This window comes from Podarcis liolepis, assembly GCF_965112155.1.
Source record: "Podarcis liolepis genome assembly, chromosome: 2".
Classification (NCBI taxonomy): Eukaryota; Metazoa; Chordata; class Lepidosauria; order Squamata; family Lacertidae; genus Podarcis; species Podarcis liolepis.
In genome coordinates, this window is record NC_139555.1 from 41,804,342 (window position 1) to 41,831,976 (window position 27,635).

General features: G+C 42.1%; 1 protein-coding gene and 1 long non-coding RNA gene across 8 annotated transcripts in view; one reads left to right on the forward strand and one right to left on the reverse strand.

Annotated features, from left to right (window-relative positions):
* LOC310699613 overlaps positions 1 to 23,316 on the reverse strand; it is a 40,397-nt gene extending 17,081 nt beyond the window's left edge. Inside the window, exon 1 of the long non-coding RNA XR_014522156.1 lies at positions 22,997 to 23,316. This is a non-coding gene — a long non-coding RNA (uncharacterized lncRNA). The remainder of the gene's footprint in view (positions 1 to 22,996) is intronic.
* SHISA6 (shisa family member 6) overlaps positions 1 to 27,635 on the forward strand; it is a 261,607-nt gene that overhangs the window by 82,940 nt on the left and 151,032 nt on the right. The gene's annotated exons all lie outside the window — the stretch shown is intronic.

The window sequence follows — 27,635 nt, forward strand, 5'->3', positions numbered from 1 at the left end:
CTAGTCAGTGTTCTGTGCTAGATCTAACTGACTTGGTATATCTTACACCCTGTGTTCATTAGGAAACCAAACCACAGTATCTCTCACAGGCATGAAGACAGACACTGGTAATTTAATCTCATACAAACAAGTCATACCCATCTGCTCATTTTGGTGCTAAGCAGGCAAAGCAAAAAAAAAATAAATGGTGGTTCACAGACAGAATGCAAGTACATGAAGGTCAAGAACACACCTTGGAGTAGGAGAACCGAAAAAAATCCCTATTGAAAGCAATACATAAAAGGTAGGCACCTAAAACTGTGAAGTGCTGTTGGCAGATTCTGTTTACCCTCTCCCCAGGTTCTACTGAAAGTAAATGTTCAGCAAAAGGATCAAATCCAAAACAGATCCCAGAAAATGTATTGGCAACACATCAACACAATCCAGTGCAATGATAGGCTGTGCTTCAGTTAACTGGTTCCTATGGACTTAAGTGCACCCAATGTTTTGCCGGATTGCAGAAAAAAATACATTCTTGAAGACAAGTGTTGCAGCATGTTTGAGAAGAGCAGCAAAACTTTCAGTTGGTAAAAAGTCTCTCCAAATTAAATCATGAAAACACTGTTTGAAATATGACATATCCAATTGTTTTAGGCCCAATTCAATCTCACACTAACTGTGAGGTTTTGCTTTTCTGTGCAATAACTACTGGACATTCTCTAAGAAGGCATTCTGTATGGCTCTCAAGACAACTAGGTCAAGAAGACCAGCAATACTTAATAGTTAAGCAAGCATCTTACACCAGCTATTTAATTCACTTAAGATACTGCAAGACCCAATACCCAATCCAGTACATGTGTACCCAGAAGTAATTTCTATTGAGTCAAATGGGCATTTTCCCCAAGTAAGTGTATGTAAATTGAAGCATTGGGTTTTCTTTGTTTTTGTCATTCTAAAATTTTGCCCATAGGGCGTATGTTTGTTCTGCCCATTCTCCCAGACAAGGACCAAATCCATATCCTCTAGTTTTGAAGGAACAGTACTGGGACCAAATGCAAGGATTGGAGAAATTGCCCCATCCCCATGCTATTTCAAATGTTACTCACTGTGGATAGAGTGAAGATGGATTCCACTTGCTGCAGTCAAGTTTCAAAGTCTGGGGCCAACATAGAAATGTTGCTGGTGTCTCAGTCTTTCTTCAGTATAACTGAGTCCTCTCAAGAGGCAGATCTTTAATGATAGGGCCCAACTTCAGAAGTAGCTGCTTCTGTTTATCTACTCAATCGTCTTCCAAATGAGTCCCAGAATCAGACTCCATTGTGCACTTGAGCTGGGCAGAGGTACTTAAATTTTCACAGCGCTTCAATGTGGCCTCAGGGCCTTTCTGTAGATTTTCTTCCCAGCTCTTACAGAGCAGTCTTTTGTTGGTTGCAGTACTGCTTCCTGTTGCCCCTACCATTCTGAATGCCTTTAGACTGAAATATAAGCACGCTTCTGTAAGATAAATGAGTAACTTATCTGTTCTTAGAGGATGACGGGAACAGGCATTCACCAAAACCACCTTTTGCAAGCTGAATTTCCGCCTCGAATACTTGGAAAAGGCGCAGAAGCATAGCAGGCCAGGCACTATCTCTGTGCTGCTTCAACGTTGCTTCTTTTAATAGGTTGGCTGTCCAGCATTTCAGCACTGCAACATCAAGGTGGATGCTTCGCCTCTGATGTCAAAATGGCTCCAAAATGGACCTGGGGTAGAACTATACTTCCACTGCTTTCAGGCCACTGGCCTCCTGCAAATAGGCCCATCCCCATTGCATGGGTTGATACAGATCTCGACGTACACAGAAACATGTGGCCCACTTGCATCCCATCTCACAGCTGAGTGATCCCCACGCCGCTCCGTATTCGATACCTTCATTGTCTGTTGCAACAACATGTATTTCGGGTAGCCAAAAGTGAAGTGGTGATCAATCAACACCCTGGCGGCTTTCCACGGTTCCCCTCCCATCCCCTCCCCTCCCCCAAAAACTCTTTTTTTGCTGTCTATGGCTCCTCTGTTCAGGGCTATAGCTGAGTAGCTGTTGCTGCTGCTGCTGCAGCAGCAGCAGCAGCTGCCGCCGCCGCCGCCACCTCTACTGCACTCTGATGTCATCCATTTATTGAGCTGCATGCTCCAGTGAGAGACGGTGTAGGATCCCTGGTAATTGCCTTCCTCGTCTCTTTGCTATACCTCCGGCCACAGAATGAGCAGCTCCAAACAAAACAGCTTTCTTGTCTTATTGAGCAAGATCCTAGAAGCGGCTTGCGATGCTTAGAATTCCATGCGTGTGTGTGTCTGGGATGCAGCCCTGACAGCCTGTGAGTGATGGGGATAGTGATCTCCAGCATATCAGAGGAAGCTTCTGGTGCAGTGTTTCTGTGATGTTTTCAGAAAGCACCGCCACCTGTCTCTCTCCATGCCACTGCCACATCCCATTTTCTGCGCCACATCAGATCTGTTAGCATCTTTATGGAGGGTCCAGATGATAGGTGCATATAAACAAAAGGTCACCAGGATGTTGAATTTCTCCCTACCCATTGCTGGAAAAACAACAACTATTCTCCTCCACCAGTGACCTTTACTGCAGCTTAAAAGGGAGGCATTTTCAAAATTATTATTTAAGCTGTTACAAAAAAAAAATCTTTCCTCCAAAGATTATGTGGTAGAGAAATGTATGCACCGCCTGAGTTTGTCTTGCTGTTTTCATCACAACCATTCCTACTGCCAAAGAAACAAGACACTTTCCAAAACTATTACAGCAATAATGTACATCAGTTCTTTCTGTTGCACAATAAACAATTCACTGACAGCTCTCGGGGAGCCTTTTAAGTGCAATATAATCCAGGAGCAAAGCAGATATTCTACATGAAGTTGATCACAGAAGGTTAATATCTGCAAGAACTACTGATATGTGGGAATGGCCACTTACCGTCTTGCTGGTGAGCGGCGCTTGCCTCTCTCCCCGGATGCGCAGTGCCATTTTAGATTGTTTAGATTTAGATTGTTTCCCCGTCCCCTCCCACCGCCGCAGAGACTCATAGGTTCCCACCTAACCCGTCCTTCAAATGTGCCAATCTGTGGTGGCCCAGGGGCGTGGGGCGTGGCCAACTACTTAGCCTGGATGACCACTCAGCACAGCATCCATTTAATGTCTTAATCACTTCTATTTGACTTTTCTAAATGCAAACTGTTTTTATTTTTCAATTAGCTCTTTCACAATTACAAATATAATCTAAGGGAGGTTAGATGCAATCACACACACTTTCTTGCCTGATGGGCTCAACACTGTGTTAGGGGAGAACAAACCTGAATGTGACCAGCAACTAGTTTAAAGGACACATGTGGAAAGTAACTGGTCTATGAAAGACCAGATTCTGCAACCATGGTCAAGTATCACAAAACCCTGTGCCAAAGAGCATAAGTTGCTGCAACAATATCCAAAGCTTTGAGTGATCTTTTATATTCCCGGCCTGGTAACACCCCTCAGATAAGGGGTAGTGGGTTTAAAGGGGCAGCGTTGTGCCATGGAGCTAAGTACTGCCACACCTTTGAATACGCTCAGACTAGAGATGCTTTTCTCCTCTGCTAGAGGAATGTGGGTCTGTGAATGTCAGTGCAGATTCCTGAGCTGAAAAGCCTTCACTATCAATCCCAACAATAATGAAAAAAGATCCCACTGCCAAAAGCCTATCCAGCCCAGCATCCTGTTTCTCAGAGAGGGAAGCTCACAAGCAGGCTTATGCATGACTAGTAGCCATTGATAACCTAATCCTCCATGAATTTGATGCCTGGTGGTCTTAGTGGGAGAGCAGAGAGTTAAACCTGATCTTCCTATATTGTGCCAGCCAGCAAGTCACCAAGAGAGAGCTATACAGGGTGTCAGAGAGAGAGAGAGAGAGAGAGAGAGAGAGAGAGAGAGAGAAGAAACTCTTCTTCTACCTCTGCTGCCACTACCAAGTGTAACAACCACCACCCCATCACACAAACTTTTCAAATAATTTCACTTACTTGCCCCTGTTTGGGAAAGGCAAGTTCTGAGGTAAGACCTTTTGGCTCAACCTTAATAAGATTTTGGAACACATAAATAAAGAAAACCATCAAATCTAACACGCGGGGGACCACTTTATCTAAATTATCTATCAATTTGGTATTTGAACGATTGGTATTAATAATTGTATTATAAATTGGTATTGTTATAATGAGGCTATTATTGGACTGTAATTGAAAACTAATAAAAAATTATTATAAAAAAGAACCTTTGGCTCAGCCTTAAGGTGAGCATAGTTTTCCTCCTAAAAGAAGTAGTGGTTTTTTCCTTGCTGCATGCTGACTTATTCTTCCACCTGGCTGGGATGTCATTGTTCACTTGCCAAGGGTTTTGCCACTTTCTTAAGAACTTAAAATGCTAAGCAGCCCAGGGTGGCTGGGGCGACCTAGTCAGATGAGCGGGGTACAAATAATAAAGTTGTTGCTGTTGTTGCTGCTGTTGGCACCGTGTTTTGAGCACCTGGTTTTGCAATAGCATTTTCCCAGATGTAGCCAAGTCAAAATTAGCATGCTCTTTTTTCCTTTTAAGCCTGATGTTATATTATATTCTGCTTTAATATCACAGTTTTGCCCTGCCTTATTCTAAATCTCTGGTTCACCAGCCAATGGTCCCTTATACTACATGGTGGTACTGAGTGTCAGATTCCCAAGGCACTGAAATATTTTATAAGTTTTAAAAGAATAGGTCAGTACAAAGACATCATCATCATCTACAGGTACTCCCATTGAAACATGGTTTGCTTATTGCCTCTGAAGTGTAACAATGCTATCCTTGGCTTGAATCTCCACATGAGAAGCAAGCTGGTACTAATACATCGTCTCTGTAATATCAATTGGACCTGTGCTTTATAAATGAATTCTATTAATCTTTGAAGACTCCTGTTGCGGAGTTTTGCTGTTTAAAAGCAGCTGCTAGTTTGTTGGGAGCCATGTCAGATCTAAGATCACACTGATCATACCGTGTGTAGAAATAACAATTTTGTAAAGCTACGAGGCAGCATTTTGATCCTTCACCTGCCAAATTCTCTTAGAACGCCAGTATCTTCTTAAGCAGGCATAAACAACTTCTTTCTGGAGTAGGGGGAAATAGGAGTCCACCCATATGTGTGTGTTAAGAATATTCATTAATTTATCGTATACTGCTTGATTGCCAAAGTAGCTTTTCTCAACAAACCTTGGTTACCTATAAATATATTTTCTGCTGCTTTTGCTGGTTAAATGAGAAATTAAGTGCTACAAACAATGTGTGCATGGTGCAAAGCAGGATGGAGGCTTGGGTGTGCATAGTATAAACTATAAAGGGCGCTGTGTGTGTTCTTAAAAATGCACAAATCCTTCCTTCCCTAAAGGAATGGAGGCAGGAGGGCATGCCTTAAGGCTCGTGCTTCAGGGATCCCAACTCTCCAGAGCCCTAGCAGGTGCTTTGTTAACAAGATGTTCCTATAGTGCCAATTTAGAAAGCAGATTCTTCTAAATAAGCTTCGTCTCTCAGTACAATAAACATTCAAAAGGATGGCAGCATCTGCATTGCACAGAGAACACAAAAGCCTCCCTCTGCTGAGGCACTTTCATATCTGCTCTCATGGTCAGAAACTATTCCTGACAGCGAATCCTACATGGAGAGCAATGTTTCACGCAGAGGACAGCAAATTCTGCAGAGCATGCTCTGCAGCTTCCACTTCTTCTGATCAGGTTTGACATGGGAATGAAACATCAATACTGCTGCTTAAACAGGCAGGGATCAGCACTGTTCTTTATCTCCTATTGAGTGGCATCGCTCCATGCAAGTGTGCTCAGCCACCTCCCCATTAGAGAGGCTTGGAGGAATGCTTGTTTCAGCTTATGCCAGGCATAGGCAACCTCGGCCCTCCAGATGTTTTGGGACTACAACTCCCATGATCCCTAGCTAACAGGACCAGTAGTCAGGGATGATGGGAATGGTAGTCCCAAAACATCTGGAGAGCTGAGGTTGCCTATGCCTGGCTTATGCATACAGCTGCTTTCTGGGTGTATTTTTGTTTGTCCTCTCTTCCCCTGTGGAATGTGACTTGGCTGGCATTGCACCATGTTGCCTCAGATTTCTGTTTGTGGCCAATGACAGTCCACATGGAGACTGGCTCCAATCCTGTCACCAATTAACTTATTAAGAAGGGTTTTTTTTAAAAAAATGAAAAGTGGGGGGGAGAATGTGACATTGTATATAATCAAAATAAAAAAATTCCTTCCAGTAGCACCTTAAAGACCAACTAAGTTAGTTCTTGGTATGAGCTTTCGTGTGCATGCACACTTCTTCAGATACACTGAAACAGAAGTTGCCAGATCCTTCTATATAGTGAGAAGGTGGGGAGGGGTGTTACTCAGAAGGGTGGTGGGAATGGGAGATAGGCTATCTGCCTATCTCCCATTCCCACCACCCTTCTGAGTAACACCCCTCCCCACCTTCTCACTATATAGAAGGATCTGGCAACTTCTGTTTCAGTGTATCTGAAGAAGTGTGCATGCACACGAAAGCTCATACCAAGAACTAACTTAGTTGGTCTTTAAGGTGCTACTGGAAGGAATTTTTTTATTTTGACTATGGCAGACCAACACGGCTACCTATCTACTATTGTATATAATATTTGTGTTTAACTACTTCATGGGTGGCGCTGTGGGTTAAACCACAGAGCCTAGGACTTGCCGATCAGAAGGTTGGCGATTCAAATCCCTGCGAGAGGGTGAGCTCCCATTGCTCGGTCCCTGCTCCTGCCAACCTAGCAGTTTGAAAGCACATCAAAGTGCAAGTAGATAAATAGGTACCGCTCCGGTGGGAAGGTAAACGGTGTTTCCGTGCACTGCTCTGGCTCGCCAGAAGCAGCTTAGTCAAGCTGGCCACATGACCCGGAAGCTGTACGCCGGCTCCCTCGGCCAGTAAAGCAAGATGAGCACCGCAACCCCAGAGTCGGTCACGACTGGACCTAATGGTCAGGGGTCCCTTTACTGTGGGGATGGGGCAGGTAGCTAGCTTGTTGTTGTTGTTTAGTCGTTTAGTCGTGTCTGACTCTTCGTGACCCCATGGACCAGAGCACGCCAGGCACTCCTGTCTTCCACTGCCTCCCGCAGTTTGGTCAAACTCATGCTGGTAGCTTTGAGAACACTGTCCAAGCATCTTGTCCTCTGTCGTCCCCTTTTCCTTGTGCCCTCAATCTTTCCCAGCATCAGGGTCTTTCCAGGGAGTCTTCTCTTCTCATGAGGTTTTCATTAGGTCTACTTTGAGTAAGACATTGTCAGATGCAACCTTTTAGGCTGGAGAAACAGTGCTGCAGCTGGATCAGTCACTGGGGTTTAATTAATTAGTAAACAGGCAAGGAGAAGGACTCATCACCCAGAGAGAACTAAGGTGCCAGAAACATTTCTGCAAGGGAGATAAGGACTGCTGAGGGGAAATAGCAAAGCCTTCAGGAAGACTGGGTGCATATCACCCAGGAAGCTAAACTAGAGTCTATCCTTTCAGAGCATCCTAGTCATGTTTAAGTTAAGAACACACCCTGAGTTCATCTCCTTCATGCTGACAAGCATGGTTGTCACTGTGATTTCTCAGCATGCTCAATTATTTCTGCAGAGGACACTAAATTCTCTCCCTTCAGCTCCCCCACAACACACAGCTTTTCCTGCTGTGACCAGCGGTCACCAAAGACCAACTAAGGTGAGCATTTTAAGCAGAATTCATATTAATGCTAACAACTTACAAATACAAATATCCCTCATTCACTTCAGGCTTGTAATGGTAAATCCTGAAGTGTACACTCTCTTCATAACAACCCCCATAGCCACTCCTCTTCTGAGACTATGCTGCAAAAAAGACATTTTTAACAATGCAGGTATTAAGACCAAGCAAGCTGTCTTTCTTACCTAATGCAACAAGTTTCGTTTGAATATCCGGTGTGATGAAGACTTCTGGTGGACTCAAAAGCTTACTATTTATTTTGTGACCTTTTGGTTGGTCATAATTAGGGATGAGCTAGTATCTCAGTTTTGATTTCAGTTTATCTTTTTTCCTGTCTTAAGTTTGGTTCTCTCCATTTCCATATCAGTTGGCATTTTTTTTAAGGTCCTCTTGAAAATTCATCAGTATTTTAGACCAAATTTCATTTAATATACACATTTTCTATGCAGTTTTGCCAAATATACACAGATTTGTAAAGTGATTTTCCCCAACGCAATACACTTCTGCATGTTATTTTCACTCATATATGCATTTATATGCACACTTTACCCCACTATATGCATTTTGTTCACAATACTTGGCTGGAGACGTGCATTGCAAATTTCGAAGAAGTGTGAATTTTGAAGGATGGCTGGGTTTCAGTTCCCATATGGTTTCAGAAAGCACAAATTAGGCAAATTCTCCTTCAAATATGTGCTGAACTAAATTTCTGCAGAATTTTTCAAAATAAAAGTGGCAGCTTAACCCTTAGCCAATCTACTTCTGAGCTGAATTCAAGATGCCTATGTTGACATATAAAGCACTACACAACTGGGACCCAAACATCTGAAAGAGCAACTCCTACTATATTGACTTGCCTATGGCAATCCTGCCAATGGGGGAAGCTATAGGGTGGTGGCACTGGATTGGCCTCCTCTGTGGTGGTACCCCACCTTGGGAGTTACTGAGGTGCATCAAGTACCAACACTATTAGTTTTTCATCAGCAACCAAAGATGTATATTTTGGAGACTTGGTGCTGGGAACCCCATAGATAATTTTCATCACCTGCTTTCATATCTTGATGATGTAATAGTGTTCACATTTTATTTTATGATTCTTGTGTAATGTACTTCCTCCCTGGAACCATATGGTGAAGGGCTGACTATAAATAAGGTAGGCAAATACATACATACATACATACATACATACATACATACATGCTTTCGGTTCTGCTCAGTCAAGCAATGCTGTTTTCAGCACTCACTTCAGTGGGGGGTGGGCAGCAACTTGCACTGTAACACCATTCATCCCACCCACCCCACCCCTTTTTCTTTGAATTAAATTCCTGTTCAAAATACTCTGATATGTTCTGAGAAATGCAGACTGGATGGCACAAGGGGAGAAAGCAGGAAGCTAAGGCTTTGAATAATAGGATTATGCAATTCAGGCATCTAATCACTCATGAAAGAATAAGATTAGTTAAAGCACCAACCATTGTAATCTGGGGAAATGCCTGTTAACAGAATGCATACCTGGATTTATTAGCTTCTGCTAATGGGCAAGTTGTTGCTTTTAGCCTGTACTTCTGTTTGTTGTGTCCTAAAGGCATCATGGCACGTGCAGTCTAGGGATGAGCACCCTGTGGCCCTCCAGGTGGGAAAGGCCATAGCTCAGTGGTACAGCCACTGGCCTGGAGGCAGAGGGTCCCAAGTTTAAAACCCAGTGAGAGACCCCCTGTCTGAAATCCTGTGGTACTGCTGCCAGTCAGTTTAGACAACACTGAGAGCTAGATAGACCAACTGATTTATGTTCATGCTGGATAGGGATGATGGGAGCTTGAATCCAACATCTGGAGGGCCGCAGGTTGCCTTGCCCATGTATCATTGATTGCTGCAGACCAGTCATGAAAACTGCACTAGTTGCATATGAGAACCATTACCAGTGCCTCCTTCCTGGTATATGGAATATATAGACTGCAAAACATGAACCATTATCAACTTTATTGCACCAGACGCATAACCTATAGTATAAAGTAAAATGTGGCCCAATTACGGCACATGATAAAGTACAGAACAGCAGGCATCCTTAGAAGCAGAAAATTGACAACAGTTTCATTTTACTCATTTGTCTCCGACACACTCCTTCTGTGTACTATATTCAGTGGAAACAAGTGACGATGGAGTATATTGCTTTTCATGAAAAACAAACCCTTAATATCAAGGATATTCAGCAGCTGTCTTGAGCTTTGATTTTCTTCTTTGGATATTCCATATAGCCTTAATAGTCAAAATGTTTCACTAGCTGCTTACACATACATTCCTGCCCTGGCCTTACTGTGAGAAGTACATGGTGGTACATATAGTTCTAGTCCACCTGTTGCACCTATTTTATTTCCATGAGAATCCTGTGAGGTAGTTCAGGGTGAGAATGTAATTGACACAAGTTCACCTGATGAGCTTCATAATTAAGTGGGATTTGAATCATCTGACTCTTCCTTGTCTAGTCCAGAATTTTAACCACAATATGCAGCCATCCATCTATGCCTCAATATTTTGCAAAGGTCCTGGGCCATACAGTTAAGGGTGATAATCCTAAGAAAGGAATGGCACAGACTACAGAAGACAGTATGAACCTTAGTTATTGATGTCAAAAATCTCTTCACCTTTCACCTTGGTGAGCTGTTAGCCAGGAGCAATAACAAGGGTTCTTCTGAACCGACGTTGCCTTGACCTTTCCTCATTCCTCATCCACAGCATGCAAGTAGGAACAGTCCATTAGATAGTGGCACTCACATAGAAATTTGCCTGCAAAAGCTCTGGCTTCCTAGGTTGAGTTGACACTTGCCATTCCCTTAGGTGCCTGGCAGAAAATTCCAGTTGGAATGGGGATTTCCAGACCCCTTCATTCCCACTTTGACAATACATGAATGTAATATGCACAGTTACTCATTTCCTGTAGCTATTTTTTAAATAAAAGATAATAGGAAGTTATATAGCTATCTTTCAGAACAAACATGACCTGAGGTTCCAAAAAAGTTGGGATGCTCATAAAGTGGTCATGGGTCATCCTTTACACTATTTGCAGGCATACTCTGTTTGAAGGGCTATCGGGTATAAGTCCCATTTAAGGATAGCCCTGCAAAGGGAAAGCAGCTAGGGCCTTGAAGTTGACCATCAACAGGTAGCACCTTGGCAGCAGACTGAACAGGCACACAGGTGTCACCTGGTCCTGGTCTTCCCCACTATGGTGCAATGTACTGTATTTCTAATTAAATTAAAATAATCATTTCTAAATTTGCATCTCTAAATATAAATTAACATGTGCATTGAAATTATCCTCTTTTTTGGTGACATGTAAGTGGCCACCCTGGAGGCACAGTTTATTTTAATGGAAATGCAATGTCTGATCTTGCCCTCTACTCCTTTCACCCAGTATACTTCATCTAGCCAAGATCCCTTTGACCCATGTGGAAAAGGAATGCTGCCCAGCTCTTTTTCTAAGATTTTTGCACAAGTCAATGTCATATAGGCCCATTTCCTCTTAGCGCACTTGTTTCAGGGAATGTAGGTATTGATTGCTCAGCAGAACTGCTGATCTGTGGCTGTCACCTTAGTGTTCTCGCGGGAGATTTTGTGCCTCTCCTGCCATAATTTTTTAACACTGTAAGAACTTCCCCGTAAGCCACTGTCTCTCTGGGACCTTCTGTTGAGCACACCATTTACCTGGGCTCCCAGCAGACTCTAACCACAGATCAAACATCTCTCTTCTGCTTAATAGAGCCTACTGGACCCTGTCACCATTGTTAGGGCAGGCTCCACTATAGCAGCTTCACCTCATTATGCTGGTGATTTATTACCAGCCGCAGCAAGCCAAAGGTTTTCACTAAAATGAGTGTTGCACGGATGGATTTGTTGAAACAACTCTGTGACTAGTGGGATGAATGATGAGAATGAACCCTGGGCTCCGAACAGCAGCCAAAGCTCTTGCTGGCATCATCCATCTAGTCCTCTCTGTGGGACTTTGCCCTAATTGGCACAAAAAGAAGCTAAAGATGACATTAACACTTGCTGCAGACAGATTGCAAAGACTGTTATAGATTTCTTCCCCCCAACTCAGTGACCACTTTAAATGCATAGAGGAGACAAAGTGGCGTGAGCCACAGGATCCTGATAATAGGCATAAAGCTAGCGTCAAACTGAACCGATACATTGAAATGTCAAATTAACCTTTCTTTGGCACAAGTCTTCACAAGATGGGCACAAAGCTATGCAGATGGCAGTGCTGTAAGCACAAGCCATGTAGGTTTGACACAATGGACTGTAATAGGACTTTAATAGCATTAAGGAACCAATCAGCTCAGTTGAGCCTGAGTGACAAACCGAAAGTCTGGTATCCAAGAGATTAAAGTATCAGCAACATATTAAAAGGCAGCTGTGAGTTCGGGTCTCAAAATGCATGGCTTGAAGTACCTGATTTTACAGTGATCAAGTCCTGCTTCTATACATATAAACAAGCTTGGCAGTACCGTAGTTTACAGATATGCAGTATTATCAGATTGGTAGCAGTCATCACCTCTACTGTAAAATATGAACTGTGATATGCATTAATAGCACCAACCAGATAGCTTAGAATTTACTTTTATTGTGCATACAGCAAAACAACACCAGGCAGAAGAAAACCCTGCAGAAGTGGCCAGTGTGTTGGTAAAGTGTGTTGCTGCTGTTCCCCCTTCAAAAAAGTTAATATAATTACCAATGTGTTAGTATCAAACTAGCTGCGATGACAGAGGTACATGAATGCACTCTCTAAATGGGAAACCGTGTGGGAGGGGGATCTGGATTTGGTCTCTAGTGGGAGAGGGTTAACCCTTTCCCCCTTGCTCCGTTTTACCATTGCAAATAACACACACACACACACACACACACACACACACGCCTCACAGCTACTTAACTCATTAGGAAAAACACATGCACACAATGGTAAAAGCTTAATCTAACCTACCTCCCCAGAATGGAAGATCAGCAGGTTTCTTCTCCACTTTTGCAGAAATCCTATCTACCACAAATGACTCCTGCCCATCTTGCTGTTGGGGTGAATGCCCAAATTAAGCTGTCACAAGGGCTTCCTTGATCCCACCTTTAGTGCTGGCCCCTAGGAGCCAACCAAGCTCCAAGAATGTGTGTGTGTGGAGTAATCAGCCTCATAACTTAAGGAGGGCTGTGGGTGCCCCTCCTTTTCCTTACCAGCTTGAGGTTCTTGAGTTCTCCCATGTCTTAAACTCATTTTCTCTTGGCTCTCTCATTTTGGCACTCCACAGTATGAATGAACATAGACTATATTATTGCAGTCTATGAGATAATCTACTTTCAGTGTGTGGAAGATCATTCCACAGTACCAAACGTTTCACTATGCAAGATTGGGATCCATTCTAGCCCTACAACTCTTATGGTTGTTTTAACACATAACCATTCTTTAGAATAAAAAAGGAAAGCAAAACATTAGGCATCAGCTCTTCAGTATCAAGCGTTCTTGCCATTTTTGTCCCAACAAAATATATGAAAGAAATTTTATTTTATTTTATTATTTAACTGGGACAGTTTGAGTAGTCAAAGGGTATGTCAGCTTTCCAATAATACTGTACTGCTTGGGGGGCAAAATCAAATGGGAAATCATTGCTAATTCACACGAATTTGCAAGATCAAGCAGGGATGCTTGACCTGTATTACATTTTGCCTTCATATTGCTCAGATCATTGTTAGGTGCACTATAATCCAATCCACTTTTTGAGGTTCCTGACTATATACCAAACATTTGCATTGCTATGCCTGAGGCCAGCATAACTGTTTTTGCCAGAGATTAGGACTTCAAGGATTCATTTCCTCTCAAATATTAAACTGTGACAGGAAGCAGGGCTGCTAACATTGATTAGATATGGAATGGTAATTACTGTACTAGGAAGTCATGCATAAATATATATTACCCAAATTTTCAGTATAATTAACTGATTGGCATCTTTTAAAATGTTCGTTCAGGTATGATATTGTGCAGAGCTTATGATGTGGTGTGAAAGCATGCACCCACCAGTCAGATGCAATTAAAGTGGATTTACTTACATTGAAGTCAATGGGGCTAAAGGCCACTTCAGCCCAAAGTTATTTAAAAACAAACAAACATGGAAATCACTTCTGTGCAGGAAATCTTCCTGTACAATGGGGAAGAAATGGAAAAGTGAGTACACCTTCTGGGAAACTGTGACTGGTGGCTAGTTATTAGTCATTTGGGTATGCTTCAAAGTATTTTGAGTGTGGTATTCAACACTAGTCCTACTTAGAGTAGACTCATTGAATTTAATTGACACGGCTTAGCTTCATTCACTGTAGAACTTATTTGAATATCGTCTAGAATGAATACCATTGACATTTGTAAGAAAATTATTATGTGTGGAATGGCCTTTAAAACCAACACCACATCCCAGTTGCTCCCAGTTGGGGCAGTTTAGCCATACAATCTGACCTTTTGTAAATACTAACCAGATACCATCAGTTAGGCTGGAAGGTAGATACATCTCATAACAACCCTGATATTAAGGTGAAGAAAGACCAAGCCGTTCCAGTGGCATGCATCTGAAAGAAAGTTCTTTTTTTAAAAAAAGAAATACCACTGAATTAAACTTAATTATATGGAAGGCATATATTTGGGCCAAAGTAGGCATGCAGGTTACAAAGTAGGCGTGCAGGAAGTGGGACATGGGTGGCGCTGTGGGTTAAACCACAGAGCCTAGGACTTGCTGATCAGAAGGTCGGCGGTTCGAATCCCCACGACGGGGTGAGCTCCCGTTGTTCGGTTCCAGCTCCTGCCCACCTAGCAGTTTGAAAGCACGTCAAAGTGCAAGTAGATAAATAGGTACCGCTCCGGCAGGAAGGTAAATGGCGTTTCCGTGCGCTGCTCTGGTTCACCAGAAGCGGCTTAGTCATGCTGGCCACATGACCCAGAAGCTGTATGCTGGCTCCCTCAGCCAATAAAGCGAGATGAGCGCCGCAACCCCAGAGTCGGTCACGACTGGACCTAATGGTCAGGGATCCCTTTACCTTTACCTAGGCGTGCAGGTTGCAGATTTGTGTGCTGAAAAGTTGCATATGGGATGTACCACTTCAAATTGCATGCTGATGAATGCTCCCCATACAAAAAAAATCCTGGCAAGGCAAAAATATGGCAAGCCTCTAAACTGTTATCCTTGACCTCTAGTTTGTTTAAATGTGGGTGCTATTTTTTTGCATGTGGGAGTATCCAGTCATGTCACGTGAGCCGACAAGCAGCCTGCAGTAGTACATGAGGATTATCAACTTCATAAGAAGACATATTTGGGGTGTGATGTGGTAGAAGCAGAAGCCCAAACTACACATTTTTTATAAAAATTACTAAAAGACACGAATGAGGGCTACCAATTTGATCTGAGCAATGGCTCGGGAGAAGGGTGTATTTAAAACTTTCATTCCAGTGCCCTTTTCCCAATGCTTACCTCCCTCCCAGCTGTTTTTTGCCCCATGGAAGAGAGAAAACCATGCAATGATAAAGACACCTGTATATTTTTCTGTACGGAAATAGTAGGGGTTTTGGGGGGGGCAACGTAGAAACAAGGCAGAGTAAATACTGCAGCTCACCATGCTCATCCTGCCACTTTCCAATCAAATGAGGGCTTTTTCCTCCCTACATCTGTATTTAATTTAGAGGAGGGGTGGAAACATTGGAAGCCCAATCATTGATTTCCTGATGTAACGTTTTGTTTGTCCCAAAAGTATTTGGATATATGGCTTGAAGTATGTATTATTATGTCTAAGTCAAGCAATCTTGGTAGCTGTGAACCAAACACCCTTTTCTCCAAGGTAATGCATTTTAGAGGGAAGAGGGATTATATATAAGCAATTTAAACCTGCTGTTTCATAAAGCTGAGAGAAAGGACTTGGACTGATGTGCTATGGCAGTTTAGGATATCAACATTGAGCTTACAATTGACAGGCCATTACTATGCTTTTAATAATAATAATAATAATAATAATAATAATAATAATAATAATAATAATAATAATAATTTGTTTCTACCCCGCCCTTCTGGCTGGGTTTACCCAGCCACTCTAGGCAGCTTCCAACAAAGGATTACAAATACATTAAAACATCAGTCATTAAAAACTTCCCTGTTGACTTTAAAAATATGTTGCTTCAATTGTAGATTTTGTTACTACGTGAAAACTGAACTGGTGACTTGAAGCATTGCAGTTGGCAAAAGTGCGATCCTGTGTGTGTGTCTACTCAGTTCCATTGAGTTCAATAGGACTTACTCTCAGTAGGATTGCAACCTAAGTTACACTGAACACTGGAACTTACTTCTGAGTAAACACGCTGTATGGGATCTGGCTGTATGACCAAAATCTTCTGTGCCACACCTATATGTGTGTAAGCACCAATGAATTCAGTGAAAGAAGCATAGAACCAGGCTGCTTGGACGTTTATGTTACAGTCTTACAGAACAATCAGACACTGCACAATGAATGTTCATGGAATGATGGTTTGCTTCAGGCATGCATATTCTAAAGTAGAAATGTTTCAGGCATCTCATGCTATTATTGCTCATGCCATGAGTCAGTACTGATCAGCATTTTGTATTTAATTTCTTAAATGGAGGAGAAGAGTGTTTAATGATCAAATCTGTAAGTGATGAAAATCTGGAAAGGGTGACAAACACACTCTGGATCAGACTGAATTAATACAAATGAGGAATTGCTTTTCCATTTTCCCCGGTGTTGTTAAATACTACAACTGCTGCTATTAACAATTCAGCCAAAGTTAAGTACCTTTAAGCCTCATTGATATCATTGAGAGAAATCTGAGCACATTCTAAACGCTTCCACTGAAATCAATGGAACATAATAGGATTTATATTTGGCTTGATTGTGCCTAAAATTATACTAGGATTGGGATTCAAAATCACATTGATTCAGTGAAGAAGTGGATTTAAAATAATGCTAAAATGAAAACCAAGGAAATAAAGTATCAGCTTTAGGATATGACCAGGATACGAAACAGGGGATCCCAAAAATAAAATGCTGTGGTGTCAGAGATGAGAGTTAGCCGCATGATCTATTTCTAAATCATTTTCCTAAAAGTGTTATAATTCTGGATAATCACATACCACCCTTTGCAATCATGAGAACTGCTGACAACCATGTGGGTATGCTTCTGTGCGCAATATATGTCCTTGGAGTCTTTTGTGGGGGCCTCTCTCTGTAGTTTGTGTGTCATGTATACACCCTTAGAATATATAACAATATTACATGCTCACCTACGCCAATGTTTAAGGGGATAAGTTTGGTTATATGCTTTTCTCTCTCTTTCTTTATATTTGTATTTATATTTGAAAATCAATAAATATATATTTTTAAAAATGTATACACCCTTGAAACATTCATGCCACCTCCGAAGAAATGGCCACTCTAAGCTCGTTTTTCTTCCCCAAGGTTATCACAATAAGCTCTTTTTAATATGCTGCCAAATAAAAAGTTGGCTGACATCTTCTCCACTCCTCTCATCCTTAATTTGGCATAAGTGCCTAAGTAAAAGTGCCGGGATTCTGCAAGGGTGTCATGCAGCTTCCGCTTTATTTGCTATTATTGTTGCTTTCAAGTGGAAAATTGATATAATAACAGCCTTCTTGCGGCACACAGCAGTCTATGCTTTTGTACAATGCTCTGTAAGGATGATCAGCATCCACTGGCAGGACGGGGGTGGGGGAGTGACAGATGCCGCCTGCAAATAATGAACCAATCCAATTTCCTTTGGAAAGGAACTTTGCAACAATCTCTTTAGCTTGGCAAGTTACAATGCTGTCCAGGGCTGCTTATGTGTATGTTTGGAGCAGTGGATGTTTCCCTAGCTCATTAGGTTTGAATATTCAACGGTATTTCCCTTAGAAAGACAGTAGAGGGGATCAGCTTCCCAGCAACAATGGCTTATAAAATGAAAAATGGGCAAAATAAGAAGCTTTATATAATACATGCACACACATTTATTGCATACAAGATGTGATGAAGTAACTGCCAGGTGCATGAATTGGCTGCAGACATCTTAGGCCCTTGCCTGAACATCTGTTTTGAAATACCCATATCAAGGGGTATTCTGCAAGTGCAGAGACATAATGGTGTAAGTGTATTAAGTGTAGAAAAATCATTCATGTTGTATTAGTAATGCTGTAGCCATTTTACTTTATGCCTTCGTATCCATTTGCATTGTGCCCAAAGATTAAGGCTGCTATTATAAACATACTTACTAAGGAGTCAGTCCTTTTGAATATAGTGGGAATTACTTCTGAGTAGACATGCTTAGGATTGTTTTGCAACTCACAACGATCTAATTGGATAGTGTCAGACAGTCATTCAAATATATTGAGCAATATTTAAGTTGCAAACCTGCTCTTTGATAATACTGCATCTTGTTCCTTGGCAGGTATGTGCCATTAAAGGCCAATTAAAGGCCTATGCAATACCAAATTCCCCACCAGACCCTCAAATAGGGAGAAATTGTTATTTCTTATCTTCATCCATTGTTGCCCTAATGCACAGCACAATTCAATGCAATTTTACTCAGAAGAAGAAGAGCCAGTGTGGTGTAGTGGTTAAGAGCGGTAGTCTCGTAATCTGGGGAACCGGGTTTGCCTCTCTGCTCCTCCACATGCAGCTGCTGGGTGACCTTTGGCCAGTCACACTTCTCTGAAGTCTCTCAGCCCCACTCACCTCACAGAGTGTTTGTTGTGGGGGAGGAAGGGAAAGGAGAATGTTTGCCGCTTTGAGACCCCTTCGGGTAGTAATAAAGCGGGATATCAAATCCAAACTCTTCTTCTTCTTCCTATTAGGGTTAGTAGGACTTAAGACTGAAGCTGGGTCAGAGTGATCCTTAAGTGAGGGAGGGGTTGAGATTCCATTAAGGAGAAGCCACTACTTCCTAAGACTTGCTAGGTGGTATTTTCCACCACCAATACCCTCATTCACCCTTTCGTCCGCGCGCACACATGCACACAGACAGAGAGAGGGAGAAACAGAGCACTTTGCATTGACACCAGGGCTAACATGCTTTTTCAGCCTTTATGGAGAGTGTCAGGGAGATGAGTCACAACAACCACAGAAAGAGCATGCCCCATTATTGACTTATTGGCCATGGGATACAGTAACAAAGATAGGGCTTTCCACTGCTGCACTGCACAGGGCTCTAAGTGTCCCAAGGTGGGGGAAGTCCAGTCACCCCTCAACTACCCTCTTTGGAAGCTTACTAATGCACTACCCATGTGTTCTCCAAAGGAAATATATTGAGATTGAACTCATTGCACATGAGTCTGATGACATCTCAAAACTATTTAGATCTCTTTCGATTTGCATAGCTAATGAATAATTGACTTGTGGATTCTATGGTGCCCATTTCAGCTGATTTGTAGAGGGAAGTTTGCAGGGTTCTTTGATTTGTCCCAGAGAATGGAGATCTGAGAGAACATAGTTCAACAGGATACTAACTCCGGCACACAGTTGTGAAGTCTGTCAGTATCAGGTGATGAGATGTTGTCTTTCATGGACATACCAGGCCCAGGCACCTGCAAGTGAGTGGGGATTACTTTAGCAAAAGTACTCAATTAGTCCCTTCCCAACCCAAAGGATGCCAAGTGTTGGGGAGTTACTGGGTTTGTGAGGGAAGTGGGCAACTTTGAAATGGGACTTCTGAGAAGACATACATAGGATTACACCAGGTACGAGGAACCACTGGCCTGCAGATATTCCTGAACTACAACTCCCATAAGTTCCAGAAAGCATGGTCAAGGATGATGGGAGTTTTAGTTCTGCAACATCTAGAGCAGGGTTTCCCAAACTTGGGTCTCTAGCACTTTTTGGACTACAACTCCCATCATCCCTAGCTAGCAGGACCAGTGGCTGGGGATGATGGGAATTGTAGTCTAAAAGCAGCTGGAGACTCAAGTTTGGAAAACCCTGCTCTAGAGAATCAAAGGTTCCCAACTCCTGAATTACACTGTAAGATATATGCTTCACTAACAACTCCATTAAGGTAGTTAAGTGTTTAAGTCTAAAGGTATTGTCATGGGTTTTTTTTTCCTGCTTATACATTTTAGCAATTTCTCTTAAATTAATATCTGGTATTAAAGTAAGGTGACCAGATGAAAAAGAGGGGTGGGCTCCTGCACCTTTAATAGTTGTTTTGAAGAGGCATTTCTCACGAGGAAGCTGGTAAAATGTGGGTTGAACGAGGTAGCGGTTAGGTGGATTTGTACCTGGTTGACTGACCGAACCCAAAGATTAATGATTCCTTGTCATCCTGGAAAAAAGGGACAAGTGGGGTGCCTGAGGGTTCTGTCCTGGGCCTGTTATTGTCTACCATCTTTGTAAATAACTTGGATGAAGGAATTGAGGGGATGCTCATCAAATTTGCAGATGACGCCAAACTGGCAGGGGAGCTAATGCCACAGAAGACAGAATCAGAATTCAAAATGACCTTAACAGATTGGAGAACTAGGCGTAAGCTAAGAAAATGAATTTCAATAGGGACAAATGGAAGAACCAGATGCACAAATATAGGATGGGGGACACCTGGCTTACTAGCAGCACATGTGAAAAGGATCTATGGGTCTTGGTGGACCACAAGCTTAACATGAGTCAACAGCGTGATGCAGCAGCAAAAAAAAGCCTAATGCTATTCTAGGCTGCATCAACAGAAGTATAGTGTCCAGATCAAGGGAAGTAATAGTACCACTCTATTCTGCCTTAGTCAGACCACACTTGTAATACTGTGTCCAATTCTGGGCACCACAATTTAAGAAGGATGTTGACAAGCTGGGATGTGTGCAGAGGAGGGCAACCAAGATGATCAAGGGTCTGGAAGCTAAGCCACATGAGGAGCACTTGAAGGAGCTGGGTATGTTTAGCCTGGAAAAGAGGAGACTGAGAGGAGATATGATAGCCATCTTCAAATAAGGGCTGTCACATGGAAGAGGGAGCATGCTTCTTGCAATGGCTTCAAGTTGCAAGAAAGGAGATTCCGACTAAACATTCAGAAGAACTTTCTGACAGTAAGATCTGTTCAGCAGTGGAAGAGACTCCCACAGGAGGTGGTGGACTCTCCTTCCTTGGAGGTTTTTAAGCAGAGGTTGGATGGCCATCTGTCATGGATGCTTTAGCTGAGATTTCTGCATTGCAGGGGGTTGGACTAGATGACCCTTGGGGTACCTTCCAACTCTAAGAGTCTATGATTCTGAGATTGTTTGCCATTCTAATTAGATGCTAAAGGTGGCGTTTCAGCTCCCTGAAGGTACTTTGCTAAAGCTCAGTGTGTTTTACAAGTTGAACCTATGAAGTCAGAAGTAAGGACTACTGAGTTAAATGGGGGTGTACTCCTATGAAACTTAAGTTTGCAGTGATGCTGATCCAAAAAAATTGGGTATTATGCTATGCACTGCTTCTTCTTCGCAGTGTGTGTATTTATTTTAGTGGATTAACATAGCTATCTGCATTTCTCGACTCTCCTTGGCACCGTGGATATGAAGACTGTCATAATGAGCTCCTGCTCTACACCCCTGAATGGCACATAGCAATCGCATATCACACTGTGATCCTTATATCTACTTTCTTTTTCCTGTGTAATATTTTTAGGTGACAACCCTGTACCCATCTATAATACATTTTACTCAGTTTCTACTTCTCCTTCTTTTTAGGGGGAAGTGATATGTAAATTCAATAAATCCTAATCTCCTCATCTGAGGAGAAGAGACTTATTGCACCTTTAAAATGAACTAATTTATGGTGTCATAAGCTTTCATGGACTGCATTCTACTTCATCTGTTGTAGTTTATGGAAACATGCCATAATAATTTATTAGTATTTAAGGTGCCACAAGACTCTTAGGATGTAGCAGCAAAAACAGCAAACATAGTTACTCCTCTGGAAACTGTTAATTAAGTTGATTACACAAAACAAATAAGGTATCAAATATCTAATGTAACAAACGACACACTGAGCCAGAATTTATGAAGGTAGCAGTAACGATCTTGAAATAGAATCTACACAGAACTCAACTCATGTGTCACACCAGCGACTATTTTATAAGAATTGATAAATTATCACTCTGCTCACCCTCAGTCATTTTGGCACAAGCCAAACAGGGCCTTCCCACAATTCAGCCTAGGAAATACTCTGTAATAAAATGTATAATGACTATCTAAAAAATTTTTATTAAGGGATACTGACAAGTAGTAGCAGTCATCGTACATACATACATATTTTCATTAGACAGCTATGAGCATTTTACTATACCACCTAGAGATAACTTTAAAAAAGGAAAAACAACAGTTTTCTGGCACCTTAAAAACAAATTTATTGTTACATAAGCTTTGGAGGACTTCGTAAGAAACATGGATGACATCCAAGAAAGCTTATGCAATAATGGATTTGTTAATCTTGAAGCTGCCACAAGACAATAGCTGTCAACGTTTCCCTTTTTTAAAGGGAAATTCCCTTATTCCGAATAGGATTCCTCGCAAGAAAAGGGGAAAGTTGACAGCTATGCACAAGACAGACAGCCTTCACAACAGCCAAGTATTCCTTGTGGAGGTACGCAAAAACCCCTAATGGCCTGCACGGGACAATGATGTCATATCCCTTGAGGCCTGCTTGATGCCACTGTGCAAGCACAAAGCCACAGCAGCTACCAGCCATGGCATGTGAAGACTGCAGCACCTACCACTGCGCAGGCCACAGCTGTGCCTAGTGTTGGAATGGGTTTTCGTTTCCACAGAGTGAAACAGTGGACCCATAGAGTTAAAATTGCAAACACTGTTTCCATTAGGAAAAACGAAAGACACTTATAGGATTGTTCCACAGAAGGAATATTTACATATTCTTAAGAAATTGCAGCATTTTCAACAACAAAAATCAAACACAACCATGTGGATAAAATTCAGGGTACTAGATGAGTTATTTCAGCAGACAGAGGGTTTGCCAAGCATGTGGCAGAGGATGTGGTAAGGTAATATATCCTGCTCTGCAGGCCAGGGGCTGTTTGGTATACTAATCACTGTTCTCTGCATTTTCCACAGTCATTTCTGAATCTCTAAAGCTCTGCCCATTGTTCCTGGACTAGCAGCTACCTGGTCAGGCGCTGGTTAATCACACAGAGCAGAAATAATCTGAAATGCAATCCTTACCTTGCATGCCATAAGAAGGAGAGCCTGCATGGAGGGAAGATTACATAGGAGTGGGCCCTTCACTCAGCAGACCTCCCAGAGAGCTAGCACTTCATTCTCTGCAGCATCACTGACGCTGTTGGAATGTGGCTCTCTGCAGCAGCTTGCCGGAGGTGTGCAGAAAACACACATTCAAGTCACAGAGCCAGCCATGTAAAACCACTGCAAACATCTGAACTAGGAATGGGCCAAGCAGGCTTTCTTTCCAGGAATAAAATGCCCTCCAATCCAGTTCTGCAGATTTTTGTGCTCATTATCTCTTCTCCTGATTGTAGCACTGCCACCCCACAAGGCAACTACCAGCACAGCTGGCTGCCAGAGATGAACCAAGGGGATCAATGTGCTCAGCTCTCCATTCTCTTCTCCATAGTGTGAATCAGAGCCTGCGCCTCAGTGATGGGTGTGAGAAGAGACAGCAGCTCTGGGATATTGATATCGTGTCATTGACTGTCTCCTTGCTTCAGGAGGTTATGCTGCCTCCCTCCCTCCCCAGCCCCACTCCCCACACTCACTGCTTGCGTGTAATTATTGGAAGCAGGGTATATTAGATTTTATACACCTTCCCAAGCAGATGGTTGCCAGCACTGAGATGTGGAAATATGTGCCCAGGGCAGATTGTCCCAACTACTTAAAAAGGTGGAGAGATCATACTGTCTCTACCCCCATTCATTTGACGAATAAAAGAGAGGAGATTAATGCTCAGAGGGGATGTGTGACGCAGATTTAGAATCTGAACACTGAGATCCACAAGCATCTTTTGTTGTTAAATTAAACCACTCCATCTTAGTGAGCCACAGGCTTTGAATGGTACCTTGCTGTTGCAGATCAGCTGGATGGCTCTGAATCCATCCTGCTCTTGTATGTGACTAGATGATTTTATTTGACATCTGAAATGCTCTAGCTATTGTAATTAGCTTCAGTGTGTGGCCACTGCTAACAAATCAATTACATTAAAAAAAAAAAACCCTTCTCATCCCTTTTACCCAGGGAGCTAAATAGGAAACATAGAACAATAGAAATGCAAAGTACCTAGTCTAGTCCCACAACAAAAGTCTGTTACCCAAAACAAAAAAGGAGAACTGCCCACCAGCCCCTTTTACTGTTCAGTGTCATAAGCAGGGTATAAGTCTGCTGGTTTGTTTTTAAAGTGCATGCAGAGTTGAAGCAAGTGAACCAAGGCACACACACACTACAAGGAAAGGTAACAAAAAGAAAAAAATGTTCATGGAAATCTGAAAATATTTCTGACAGATTCTGAATACCTCCACCAAGTCTTCCAAAAGGATTTTCCCCCTCCCATTTAAAAGATACCTAGCTTCACACCACCCAACATATTGTCTCAGTAACAATTCCGGAGGATCCAAAATGATATTGGATTAAACTGTTCTGACCTCCACAGAGACACCAGAGCAGAAAATTACAAGGTAGCCTTTACAAATGTTATCTAACATGTCTGACTGTGTTATGTGAACCTTGTGCAGGCTGCTGAATCACAGGGAGGGCAGAGGGGTCAATCGTATAGAGATTCGGTGTGTCAGTACAGTGCATTCAAGGCCAGAGTATGAGTTGGGACTTCTGAAAGAATGGCTTCTTTTTCACAGATTTTGTCCAGGTTATAATGCACTAACTCCTTCTCCAGCTCCCATTGTTTCCACTAACAGAGGAAGGTCAGGTTTGCAGTGAATACAATACAGGAAGATCCTTCTTATATGCAAATGAGGAATTGTAATATTTTACAGACATAACTACAGTACAAGGAAATGAGGAAACACTGCTTGACTTGGTGCGGGGCGGGATCATTTAATGGTAGTGAATAAAAATGACAGTAACTGAAAATACAATGTTGTTCCCTAATGAGTTTGATGGTTGCATTGTCATGAAAAAGCGCTATTACATCTGAGGAAATCTGAGATCACTTCACATTAGCATGAGACTCGTATGTATGTGTTAAATTATTATTTCCCCCTTAAGTAGCACATTTCTAGTCGGCCTGGCGCAATGTCCTACATTAAAGGATGCGTTAATAATAGTTTAACAGATGTTGCACAATGCAACATTGAGAGGCAGTTGGAAACATCTCACATGTCCCTGTGTAAGTATCCTGGGACTGTCTCTGCCCCACAACAGCTTTTACATTCCTGCTAAACCAAATGAAGACCAGAGTTCCTATTCAAAAGAGCTGCTATGATTCCTCAACATGGCTGCATCTGGCGTCAAGGCTAGCACAAGACAGCAGTCCTTCCTGTTTGAGGGCTGCAGGCAAGGCCTGCATTCATCTAGCATCAATTAGCACTTCAGGGCCCCAGCCAACTCCCATAAAAGTCAAGCTGATTATTTTAATTAGCTTCCCCACCACCACTTAAACCCCTGACTTTTCTTGCTTATTATGGCAACTGATTTCAAAGTTAAATCATTAACACAAATCGCAGCCCAATTATGAACTCCAACATTAAATCTTATAATTTTTTTAGCATCTTGGCTAATATAGAATAATAACCATAAGTCATTATCCCCACTGCCATATGCACGTCTTTTATGGCACACTGACGTTAGGAGATGTTGCTCGCAGTTCTTCTTTCTCAACCACAGAAGACACAAGAAGTTATGTCTTCACTGCAGGGGTTGCTAACCCGGTGTGGGTTACTGAGAAGTGGCAGTGAGATTTATCACTTGCTTAGATTTATATTCCACCCTGTGCAGGAATCTCACAGTAGGGTTAATATTTATTTTATTATTTTATTACATTTATATCTTGCTTTCCTCCATGTTGGAACTCAGGGTGGCATTCTTGAGTTTCCAGGTAGTCTGCTATCTAGGCACTGCCAGAACCAGACTTACTTAGCTTCTGCAAGGTGGCTGCATCATGTGACGTCCGACTTTGTCATGTTTAAATAGGCTGGGAAAGAGAGAGAAATCCTGTTCCCACATAATTTACGGCCATTTCATACATTTCAGAGAGTAGATTGTCATGGAATGTAAGCTCAAAAGAGAACTGCTTCCAAGCACAGCTCTCTGGTAAGTGTATCTGTATGATGCATGCATTTGCAAACCTTTGTTTATTGCATTTATGTTTCTAGGTGTAAGCTGTAGGTGTAGGCTTAAAGATACAATGTGTGATGTGCTGCTTACAAACTAAAGGAAGGAAGGAAACCCTGCAGAAGTGACCAACTTGGGACAGGTTGAGCCAGCAGTTATTTTGAATCTCTGGCTTCTTAGCTGACATCCCAAAAAGCAACTGAGCTTCCCTGCAACCCATGGTGGAAGTCCTGGGCTCTCTTTGAAATGAGAACCTGTGGTCCTCCAGATATTGTTGGACACCATATCCAGTCAGTCCTAACCAGCATGGCCAATAAGGTGATCTCAGTTGCAATCCAGTGACATGTTATGTACCACAACATCCCCATCCTATCTGTAGATAAAAGAGCCAATATCTACTCCATATACTCCTTCATGCACATAAACACTCAAATGCAAATGTGGTACAGGCTCAAATGAAGGGGAAGGACCTGGAGCCACCCAAGCTTCAAGATTTTGAAAGCTGTGCCCTGCACCAGGTGATTTCCTTATAGCGTGTATAATATAGACATTGCTGAGCTTTCTTCTACTAGTACGTACTCTATTCACTAGCTTTGAAGCTTTCATCTGCTGCTAGTTGGAGATGCTTGTTATGTGTAAGTCAAGGCATCCAAGCAAGTTAGGCATGCAGATCAACTTCCTTCTTCCTGCCATGGGCACAGAAGATTCATCGCTATGACTCTGAAACAGCACCACCTGAGATTAAATACAAAATAATTAATTGGCCACTGCAGAAGCTGAACAGCAACACTCAGAGAGATGTTATCTGTTGTCCTGTTTGAATTAAGAATTCATAATGGCACAAATCACTCTGCTTACTTTGTTTTGCTTTGAGTTGTACTGTACACAAATGAACTTGCTAGAGAAGTTGATTAATGAGAGGAAGTCAAGAAACACAGAAAACGATCCATTAGCCTATCTCTCCAATCCATCTTATCTTTCTCCTCAGCAGCCTGCCAAGAGGATGGCCAAATGAACAAGAAATCAGGTTAAAATCAGGCATCCTGAGATTTTCATCACCCTAACAATATCCTGTTCTGTATATACCTCATTTGCTTTGTCTATACTAGAAAAGGGGGGAAATGAAGGGCAAAAGACTAAACACACATACACACAACACACCATGAGAATATACTACATCATCAAACACATGGAAACACTAGGGGTGAATCTTTCAGTTTCATTTCTCTATTTTTCATTTCTCCAGTCTAAATCCACTTCCCTACATTTCTACAGTAGTTTGCATTGCTGTTTTTAAAAATCCTCATGATAATCTGTCAGCAACTTAGTGCAAATTTCTTCTAATATATGCACTTCTATATGCTGTTTTTACTAACATACACATTTCTGAGAGCAATTGTTGTTTGTTATCTGCACTAATGTTTTATAAACTCTCCAATAAAATATGCTATATAGGGTGTGTGCATGTACACAAAGGGATGAATTCAATGCAGTGCTAAGGAGATCGTACTGTCACCGCAAGCATTTTTGCTTGCCTGATGGAACAACCTTCCCTCTCCTCCCC